Raw genomic sequence first — 12,074 nt, 5'->3', positions numbered from 1 at the left:
GGGCCTGACTTCATCCAGTATCTGTTGGGGACCTACTGTGGGGTCAATGACCTTGGACCTGACCTTGGACCTACACAACTGTATACACAAGGAAGTAACTCTGATCAGGATAACTTTAAGCAAAGTCAATCAGTTCTTATCAGGATAACTTTAAGCAATGTTAATCCTTTCTCATTTATCCTATATGTGACTTGTTTACTATTTTGTATGAATGTAGCCTCTGGCAGTTCCCTAGTTTTAAGAAGAGTATTTAAGTTCGGAACTTAAAATAAACAGGACAGTCTTAGGCGGCAGTCTGGAGCTCACAGCCTTCTTGGACTGCTGACTTGGGCTGTAGTCCTCCCGAACTCCATCTGTTTGTCTCTCTTTTAATTTTTTCTAGTCCTTGCCCCTATTTCAGGAATCCCAATCCGCGAACCCTGGTTTGCTGCTGGCTGGCCCCGGCAAGTATCATTCTTTCTGACCCTTTTCCTCATGTCATAGCAAATGGATGAATCTCAGTGCGGTTTGCTTGCCAACCAATATTCCTTCGTGCAGAACATATGTTTATTCATTCCCTGGATTGTCATTTTGAATCGAACAGATACCTACAGCCTCAAAGAAAGGGAGAGCTGGATTACTGACAACAAAGTAGTTGGAGAAGGGAGATATAGATTCTGCTTAGTGATTGACAAGAAGATTTAGGGCCTTGTCAAGAGAACATGCACACCTCACTAGCCAGGAATTAAAAATGACTACAAAATCCAGTTACCAGATGTTGGAGTTCCTACTCAATGATCCAGCCATAGCACGCTGAGACATTTACCCAAGAGATTACAAACCAAGATGGTTTAGAAACCCTGGCACAGCAAATGCATTTCTGCACTCTTCACCATAGCCAAGTTATGGCAAGAGTCCTGTTGCCCAAGAAGGGATGAATAGGTCAAGAAAATCCTTATGTGTCTATCTCTCCATCTGTCATTCGTCTATCAATGAGTGCCTCATGTATATATCTCTAGATTATCGACCATCTATCCATCTATCTTTTCCTCAATGAATTTTACTCATCAATCAGTAAGAATAATACTGTGTTATTGGCAGGGAAATGGACTGATCTGGAAAAAAATACATGGAGTAAAAGTAAACCAGGCTCAGAAGGACAAAAGACAGGTTTTTCTGTCTTATTTGGAATTTAGATTTCAATGATAGACATTCATGTAAACGTAGATAGGGCCTATAAGAGACATACACGAATGAATAAGATTAAAGCATGATGTGCACAGAGGAAGATGGTGGTGGAGACTTCTTTGCTCAACCTTCAGTTTAACACAATAAAGGCCACGTTCCAGTTCTTCCTCAGGCATCCTTGGACAGAGCTGGGAATACTCAGAGTCTGGGGCTACTTGGAGTTTACTGTTGAGCTCCAATTTTTATGGGTTGTGGCTCAACTGTTAAACGTCCCAGCTTTGAGGTAGTTCAGCACTAATGCCCAGGGCTTGAGCTCAGTGTCAGGACAGTGCAAATATGAACGGGCTGCAACTCTTCTGGGCTCAAAGCTTATTTGTTCTAAGTTACACTTCCCACCAAAACTTTGGACACAAGTGTCCTTTGTCCACACTGCTTGATTAGTCATCTCTCTTTGAACCGGCTGCCAGAAGTTCCTCATAGAGGCTTGGCACCCAAGAAGTCACTGTTCTGCAGATTTCCACACCACCAGTGTGCCAGTCTACAGCTGCATCAAGAGGAAGTGTGCCCGAGGGCGGGGCTCACTTATCTCAGAGGGTGGTACAGGGGTGCCTGGGGTTTCAGGTGAGTCAGGGCAGGTAGAGTATAAAAGCAGAGGTGCTCAGGCTGTCTTCACATTGCCAGCTTCCATTTCCTCTGCTCTGCTTTTCTCACTCTGCCACCAGCTTTTGGGTAAGTATGGTTTTTCCTGCTGTTCTCATCTTCCCAGCTTAGCTTGCTGTGATTGGCATATTCTGGCCTGGGGTAGGGAGGGTGTTGCCATGGATACCGCTGTTGCCCCAGAGACCCCTGCATCCTCTGGTCCCTGGTCCATGGTTGATGTTCCTCTGTACTCTTCAGGAATCTTTGTTCCTAAGGCAAGATGTGTCCTCTGGCAAATCAGCTGACCCCGACGGCTCCCCCATGTCTGCCCAGCAACCATGATGGTGGCTGTGGAGGAGGTGGAGGTGGAGGTGGGGGCGGAGGCGGTGGAGGAGGTGGAGGCGGAGGCGGTGGAGGAGGTGGCGGTGGAGGAGGTGGAGGTGGTGGTCGTTGAAGTGGTGAATGGGATGGTGGAAAATGGCCTGGTTCCAGCAGTTGCAGCTCCTTTTCCTTCAAACGAGACTCAACCCCTTCCACTTGAAGACCGTAGCCCGCTGCGATGAAGAGCCACGTTTCCAACCAGAGTGGTCATGGATTTTTCTGTTAGCCATGAATTGAGGAACGCCTGCAGCACTGACGTGAACCCCCTTTCCCCAAATAAACCAGCTTGCAGCTGCTTCATTTGTTGTAGTGCGTGCTTAATTTTGAAAAGCGTATCTTTTAGAAATAGTTTATATTTTTTTCTTTCCCATTCCTTCACTTCCTTCTTTCCTTCCTGTCTGCCTGCCTTCCTGCCTTCCTTCCTTGCTTGTCCTGATGATTGAACTCTGGGCCTGAGCACTGTCCTTGGGTTTTCTCATGGCTAGCTCGCTACTACTTGAGCCAAAGAGCCACTTCGGGCTTTTTGTGTGTATATGGGATGGAGGAACTGAACCCAGGACTCGGTGCATGCTGGGCAAGCACTCTGCCTCTAAGCCTTGATCCTGGCCCTGGCATATATTCTTTAAGTAGTCCTACAGAGGACTTTTCATTTGGAAAGCAGACAATGAATGCATTTCTTCTTGATTAATGTCACTCCTTTCACCAATCTCACGGGTTCCTCTCAACCCACTCCTCTACTCAGTTTTCTTAATTGTTGAGGATATGTATTGTATGTTTAGCTATTCAACCAAGTGGCATGCTTGCCTACACAATGCATTGTGTGTGACCTGTGACCTGGGAAGTTCCAAAGGGCCCTGGGGCCCATGGGTACCCAATTGAGAGGCAGCAGGGTGGAGAAGGCAGGCAACACTCATTGTATATACCACAATATTAAGAAAAGAAGACAGCAGTGTGTGCACAGTTTTAGACAATGTGATATATATACATATATATTTGTTTTTATATACATATATATTTGTATGTATATGTATGTATGTCTACACACAAAATAGAATTATATCTATCCGTCAGAAAAAAGTAGATATTGTACCAGTTGTGAGGAAATGAGAAGTCTTGGAAAGTGTTATATTAAATGAGGTAATACAGATCCATAGAAACACACATGGTATAGTTTTCTTCAACTGTGGGAGCTGGAATGCACCTGTAAATGTCCAAGGATAAACACTAGGTAGAATCCAAGCAGTTACAAAGGAATTAGATGGAGAATAGATGGACTCCATGGAGAGCTCAAATAGTGTAATTCTTTAATTCTGCAACATTGAACTTAATGTAAATGTGGAATATGAATTGAATGTATGCATGGATGGGTTTATTATGTCTCTATTTATTTTCTGGTGTTGGATGGAAAATTTTGTGGATATATGTTATGTCTATGCCCAATAGCATGGCTTCTTTCTCATCTGTGGCAAACAGACCCAAAATGATGAAGATGGTGATGGTGGTGGTGGTGCTCAGATGATGATGGTGGTGGAAATGATGATGATGATAATGATGATGATGTTGATAAAGGCATGATGGTAATGGCACATCAATGAAAACATGTCTGGGAGGGAACCAATGGGAGGAGGGAGAAAGCAACGGAGTTGTTACCATGTGTGGGAAGAGAGTGGAAACATGTTGCACACGTATCCATGATTAGATAGATACTGAGAGCTGGATAGAGATATATGAATGAATACCATGTTTTAAAAGAAAAAAAACATCAAATGGTCCAGAAGAGAAGGAAGGATGAGGGGCCAAGTGTGTTCAGTTTACACGTTATGCATGTAAGGAAATATCATGAGAAGGCCAGCCTTTTCCAGTTATCAATGTGTGTTAACTCAAAGAGAAAACAAAGAAAAAATGGAGGGGAAGAGAAGCAAGGAAGTATCGCGCACCGGCCCTCGCCAGCAAGGATCCAACACACGATACAGCTTGAAAGAAGCTTCTTTATTCTCCTGGTTCTCCTTCTTCTTCTCTTCCTCCTTTTCTCTCGGTATATATATACACATGCCCACCAATAGGAATTAGCCACCCCATATCCTCAGCCAATCATCTCTTGCCACACACAGTGCATGCAGGCCGCACTCGCTCGATCACGCAGCAAGATGGAGGCCAGCACGCTTTCGCACATGCACAGTGCAGGCTTCCGCTAAGCAGTAGGGGCGCATGGGCAGCCACGCCCGATAGCATCAGACCTCCACTTCTGGAAGTGGAGGTATGGCTGCCAGGTCTGCGTGCCGCTTCCCACAGCTCCCCCTTTTTTCTTTATTAAGCAAGGGTTCGTGCCTGTCTTAGATGGGGGAGTCGGGAGACATTCTTTCCCGTCATTGATCAAACTGCAAGGCTCTGTTGCAGCGTCTGTCTTAGGATGATATGTTCCCACTCCCTTCCTTACCCGTCTTTGACTACCGATCCATCATGCTGAGCCATACTTACAGGGACTCTCCTGCCGACAAGGCGGCAAAGGCCTGCCTCACAATGGTGTTCTGCTGTGACATGCGCATGCGCAATTTACACATGATCACCAACATTGCAACCAAATCACACCCCAACAGGCATACTAGTGCGGCAATTCCGGCCCATTCCTTAACAAAGGAGAAGGCAGAGGACATCCAGGACAATACATCAGGCAAAGACATAATTTCTACCCTAGTAGCATCAACAGCATAAATTTCCCCACGCAATAGACTGGTAAGATTATCAAACTGAGCAGTCCACGTTCCTGCTAACATACGACCCAATTCCCTGGACAAATTAGCCGCCCGATTCGCATTCTCATAAAATACAGGGGTGACACAAAGGCCCTTATAGGCCGAGATACATCCCTTCCCAGTTAGTTCATACAGAATGTCCAGCTGTTCCTGTAAAAGATCTACTCTCTGATTTAAAATCATAAGTCCACGATGAAGATGAAGATTGGTCTGAACTTGGGTGGTCAGGGCTTGTGCAGCATTTTCTGCTCGGCAGAGGAAATGTTTTCAGGATGGTCCACATGGTCCAATGTGTGGCCCCCTCCACCGGCAGGAGTAGAAGGATCATCGCTCCCAACATCCACACCGTCTGAGTCCACATGTTCATCTGGCGGTGATACAGGTCTGGTGAGATGCTCTGGCACCCATATCGGCGTCGGTTCCGCCTGTGGAAAGACACATACCGCTCCCCGTGCCCTACGTAGAACTGGATCTGGTCCCTTCCATTGCAAAGTAATATTATCTTTCCATCGAACCCAGGAGCGTTGCTCCAAGGCAGGGGTATTATGCCTATCCGCGGCGGAGCGACCGTCCTCATCCAAATTTAAAAAATTTAAAATAAAAAGGGAAATATTAACTATGTCTTTTGGGCTTTTGTAAAGGCCTCCTATTCCCCCTTTTTGTTTTAAAAGCATATTTTTGATGGTCCGATGAGCGCGTTCAATGATGGCCTGACCTTGTGGGTTATAAGGAATTCCTGTAGTTAGTCGAATACCAAAACAGGAAAGAAAGGAGCTAAATGCTTTAGATGTATAGGCAGGACCATTATCAGTTTTTAACATTTTAGGTATTCCCCAGGCAGCAAAGGAGCAAAGACAGTGCTGGATTACATGACTTGCCTTTTCTCCAGCCATAGGTGTAGCCATAATAATGCCCGAGCTGATATTAATACTCACATGAAGGAATTGTAACTTCCCAAAAGAGGGGTAATGGGTGACATCCATTTGCCAAATATGGTTGGGCAGTACTCCTCGTGGATTTACTCCCAATAAGGGTTGAGGTAGCAATGGTGCACAATGCATGCAGGACTTAACAATTTGGCGCGCACTCTCGAGGGAAATGGTAAACCGCTGCCGCAGCACGGCAGAATTGACATGGAATTGAGAATGAAAATTTTTCACTTGCTCCAATTGGGAAAAACAAAAAATGGTTTTAGTTAATGAATCCGCCAGGGCATTCCCTGCCGCAAGGGGACCGGGCAAGTGAGTATGAGCTCTAATATGGCCAATAAAAATGGAGCAGACCACTGCAGGATGATGCCCTGCAACGTTTGAAAACAGGAGGCAGCGGCAGACTTTTGATCTATGTGTGGAACCACCTCCAAAATATTAACCGAATTAACTACATATTGACTATCAGACAAAAGATTAAAGGGTTTATCCCCTACAATTTGAAAAGCATATATTACTGAGGCAAGCTCAACTAACTGGGCAGAGGAATAAGTGGTAGGCAGAACATATTTCCTCTCTTCTTTATTAGTATTCAGGATTACTACTGCCCCAACGCCGGTGGTGGAGCCGTCAGTAAATATTGTAGGGCAATTGGTCAGCGGCTTACTTGAAGTTCTAGGAGGGAATACCATGGGTGCCTTAAGGAGAAATTGAAGCCATGGGTGCTTGGGGTAATGATTATCAAATTGAGCTGTCACTGTACAATAAAGTATTGCCCAATCATCATTATTATTTATTAGCCACTGAACTTGTTGGGAAGTAAATGGCACAACTACTAGGGCCGGCTGGCAGCCGAAAATGGCAATTGCTTTCTCTACTCCCAAATAAATGACTGTGGCTACAGCCGAAGGGTAGGTTTTCAATACCTTAGAGGGGGCATGTTTAAGATAAATTAGGCATATGGGGCCATCCTGCCAGAGTACCCCAAAGGGATCTCTCACATTGGGTATTACCAGAAACTCGAGTGGTTTGCCCGGATCCACTCTATTTACTTGACTACTCTGCAGACCCGCTTGTACCCTCTGCAACGCTTGCCGTGCCTCGATTGTTAATTGCCTGGGGGAATTCAAATCACTGTCCCCTTTTAATATATTAAATAAAGGTGCCAATTCACTATTGGGTAATTTGAGGTATGGCCTGATCCAATTTATATCCCCTAACAACTTTTGAAAATCATTTAAGGTCTGAAGTTTGTCTACTTGAATTTGTAACTTCAGTGGCTGCACCAAAGTGGGCAGTAGTTTTGCACCTAGATACTGCTGACTATTACCCATTTGAATTTTCTCCGGGGCAGTGATTAATTTATATGCTTGGAGGTAGTTTTTAACCACCTCGAGGGCCTGTAATAATATATTTTGATCGGGGCAGCATAACAAAATATCATCCATATAAATAAGTACCTTAGGAAATCTTTGTCTAACTCCCTCATCTGAAGAGGAGCCTGACTCCCGCCCACTGTTCGAGCTAGAGCGCCGCTCCTGTTCCTCCTTTAAGATCTCACTTCCTGTGTCTACAGAAGCTCTAAATCTCTCCCCAGGGGAAGAAAGACAAGTATTAATCAGGCCCCACACCGCCTGGCAACCGGGAGGAGGTGGTGTTTCCTCCTCTGACCTCCGGAGAGCCTGTCCCAACCTCGTCCAGATTTCAGCATCAATACCCTCGGCCTCCAGAAACCAAGGGGCTCTCTCCTCCACTATCTTGATAAACTTTCTTGCTGTACAGGATTTTAAGGGGGTACCATTTGTTTTCAGCAGCCCTTTAATAGTAAATTCCATCCTATTTCACGAGACCTCAGACCCCATAATGTTCATCACAAGGCAATCACTATGAATCAGCCTGCCTGTATATTTACAATTTAGTCGCACCCTGCGAGCTTGGATGGTCTCACACCGCGAACTTGGATAGTCGCACCCCGCGAACTTACAGACATCTATCTGGGATCGGGGTTCCTAGTTCCCTGCTTACCTTCTGAATACTTACCAGCTGGATTGATGATTCCAGGGTTTCGGCACCAGATATCGCACGCCGGCCCTCGCCCGCAAGGATCCGACACACGATACAGGTTGCAAGAAGCTTCTCCTCCTGGTTCTCCTTCTTCCTCTCTTCCTCCTTTTCTCTCGGTATATATATATATATATATATATATATATATATATATATATATATATATATATATATATATATATATATATATATATATATATACACATGCCCACCAATAGGAATTAGCCACCCCATATCCTCAGCCAATCATCTCTTGCCACACACAGTGCATGCACACCGCCCTCACTCGATCACGCAGCAAGATGGAGGCCAGCATGCTTCGCACATGCACAGCGCAGGCTTCCGCTAAGCAGTAGAGGTGCATGGGCAGCCACGCCCGATAGCGACAGACCTCCACTTCTGGAAGTGGAGGTATGGCTGCCAGGTCTGCGTGCAGCTTCCCACACTCCTTCTTCTTCTTCTTCTTCTTCTTCTTCTTCTTCTTCTTCTTCTTCTTCTTCTTCTTCTTCTTCTTCTTCTTCTTCTTCTTCTTCTTCTTCTTCTGCTTCTTCTTCTGCTTCTTCTTCTGCTTCTGCTTCTGCTTCTGCTTCTGCTTCTGCTTCTGCTTCTGCTTCTGCTTCTGCTTCTGCTTCTTCTGCTTCTGCTTCTGCTTCTGCTTCTGCTTCTGCTTCTGCTTCTGCTGCTGCTGCTGCTGCTGCTGCTGCTTCTGCTTCTGCTTCTGCTTCTGCTGCTGGTGCTGCTGCTGCTGCTGCTTCTGCTTCTGCTTCTCCTTCTGCTTCTCCTTCTTCTGCTTCTGCTTCTGCTGCTGCTGCTGCTGCTTCTGCTTCTGCTTCTGCTTCTCCTTCTGCTTCTCCTTCTTCTGCTTCTGCTTCTGCTTCTCTATCAACCCATATTCAAATAGGCAACTAATATTTGATAAGGGAGGATGCAGTTGGTGCTCAAGTGGTAGGATGCTAGCCTTTGTTAAATAAGCAAAGCAAGAGAATTCAGGCCCAGATTTAAGACCTTGGACTTGTATGTGCATTCACACACCACACAGACACACAGACAGACACACACTCACACGCACACACACACACACACACACACACACACACACACGGATAGATGCAAACATAGAGAAACATTTTAAGACACCTGCACACAGACAGATGGACAGGCAGACAGACAGACACACACACACACACACATACACACACACACACACACACAAACTCTCATACACACAGAGATATTAACAAAAGGCTGAGACTGTGAAATAACGGTTTGAATTCTGGGTGGAAGATTTGGAACATTTGCTTGTCTCTGAAGGAGAATTCCAGTATATGGAAGGAGAAAATCACACCTCATTACCACAATTTCTCCTCCTGGGCCTCTCAGATGATCCTGAACTCCAGCCCATGCTCTTTGGGCTCTTCCTGTCCATGTACCTGATCACTGTGTTTGGAAATCTGCTCATCATCCTGGCAGTCACCTCTGACCCCCACCTCCGCAACCCCATGTACTTCTTCCTCTCCAACCTCTCCTTCGTGGACATCTGTTTCACCTCTACAAGATGCTGGTGGACCTGCAAGAACAGAATAAAGTCATCTCCTATCCAGAGTGCCTGACACAGATATATTTTTAATATGTTTATTGGATGGGATAATTTTCTACTGACTGTGATGGCCTATGACTGCTTTGTGGCCATCTGTCACCCCCTGAATTACCCACTCATCATGAGCCCCTCTCTCTTGACCTCTTGCTTCTGCTATCTTGGATCATCATGATCTGGGTTTCTCTGATACAGGTTTTGTTAATGAAGCAACTGAATTTCCCCACAGTCACCAAAATCCCCCACTTCTTCTGTGAACTGGCCCAGGTTTCAAGATGGCCAGCTCTGATAACCTTGTCAATAGCGTATTTATGTATGCGATGACTATCCTGCCAGGTATGTTTCCTCTCTCTGGCATAGTCTTCTCTTACTCTAAGATCATCTCCTCCTTATGGAGAATGGCTTCCTCTGTGGGTAAGCACAGAGCCTTTTCCACCTGTGGCTCTCACCTCTGCATGGTCTGCTTGTTCTATGGGATGGTGTGTTGGGTGTATCTCAGTTCTGCCCTGAACAATTCCTCCTCCTATGGAAGCATGGTGGCCTCAGTGATGTACACAGTGGTCACTCCCATGCTGAACCCCTTCATCTACAGCCTAAGGAACCAGGATATGAAAGGAGCCCTGGGGAGACTCCTCTGCAGAATGGCCTCTTGACATGGAGAGAAACGTGGGGTTTACAACTACTTTAATCCATTGTGTCCCCAAGGCAAATGTGGATCTCAATGTATTGATTCTTTTTCATTCCTAACAAACATGTCCATTTTGTAATATTTCCAATGTATTTGTGTGTGTGTGCATGAGTGTGTGTGTGTGTGTGTGTGTGTGTGTGTGTGCCAGATCTGCGGCTTGAACAGTGTCCTCTGAGCTTTTTTGCTCTATTACTCTGCCAGTTGAGCCCAGCTCCACTTTCAGCTCTCAGTGGTGAACTGGAAATAATACCCTCATGGAGTTTCCAGCGAAGATGGCTCAGTTTTATCTACACTGCAGCAAAAGTCAAGATCATTTTAATTGTTGTGCCTGAAAATAGTCTCATTTTGTACCACATTTCTGTACCTATTCACTTGATAGTGAATATGCATTGATTATTTGCATACATTGATTAATGGGCCAAATTTGCTACTTTATCTTTGACAATGGGAGTGTAAATAAATTTCATCTTAGCGATTTCATTTCCTTTGGATAGGTATGAATTAGTGAATGGCTTGAAGAAACATAGTCCTATTTTCATTTTTATTTTTCTGCAATCCTCAAAATTACACAATACTTGCACTAATATAAATTATAATCAATATCATTCTAATGTCTTGCTCCTTTTTCTTGCTTTTTGGTCCAAGACTGGGACTTGAACTCTATATTTGATGCTTTTACTCATTGGCTGGCACTCTACCAACTGAGCCATGACTCCAACCCTCATCTAAACATTTTTTCTATATCATTAGTGTCTTTTTGGCATTTTCAGTATGAAGAGATAAGAAATGTCATTATATAATAATAAAGGGAATGATTCATGAAAAAGAAATCACAGCTGTGTATACTTATGCATCAAACAATGGCATGATTAAATATATTAAACACTTTTGGACTTACAAAATAGAATAGTCCCCACCAGGATAATAGTGGAAGATTTTATTTATTTATTTATTTATTTATTTATTTATTTATTTATTTATTTATTTTGCCAGTCCTGGGCTTAAGCTCAGGGCCTGACCACTGTCCTTGGATTTTCTCAAGACTAGAGCTCTACCACTTGAGCCTCAGCACCACTTCTGGCTTTTTTTCTATGTATGTGGTACCAAGGAATTGAACTTGGGTCTTCATGCATGCTAGGCAAGCACTCTACCACTAGGCCATACTCTAGGCCTAGTAGGAGATTTTAATACAGCTCTATCACCAAAGGACAGGTCAACCGAACAAAAGATGAGCAAAGTAGCTTCTGAGTTAAATAACAACAACCCAATTTACATTTATTTCAGCAGCTCACAAAACAGTCTCCAAAATAAATTATACCATACAATAAACAAAGAACCTATGCAACACAAGATTGACATAATTTGCCTTCTGTCTGACCACTGTGGAATCAAAGTAGTTCTCAAAAACAGAACATATTGTAGAAATCAAACACATGGAGACTGAACAACACACTACTGAATAACACCTGATTCACAGAAGAAATTAAGGACAATGAGGCTCAGGGACAGTTCCCGTGCACTGCAAAACTCATTTTAGGATACAAAACAATAAAGTCCTCAAAAAATGAAGTTGGAGGTAGGTTGTTCATACTTGTAACCAAGGTACTCAAGAGACTAATATTTCCGGACTTAAGTTCAAAGCTGTCCGGGGCTGAAAAGACAGTGAAATGTTTACCTTCATTCGTTTACCCAAAAATCCTGAAATGGAGATGTGGATCAAATGGTAGAGTACTAGTTTGAGCAGAAAAAGCTCAGAAATGGAGCCCAAACACTTACCTCAAGCCCTAGGACTGGAACACACACACACACACACACACACACACACACACACACACACACACACACAAATATTATCATGT

Source organism: Megascapheus bottae, chromosome 1, assembly GCF_031878675.1.
Source record: "Megascapheus bottae isolate mThoBot1 chromosome 1, mThoBot2.hap1, whole genome shotgun sequence".
Taxonomy (NCBI): domain Eukaryota; kingdom Metazoa; phylum Chordata; class Mammalia; order Rodentia; family Geomyidae; genus Megascapheus; species Megascapheus bottae.
The sequence above is the reverse complement of the archived record's forward strand: the minus strand, read 5'-3'. Positions refer to the sequence as shown.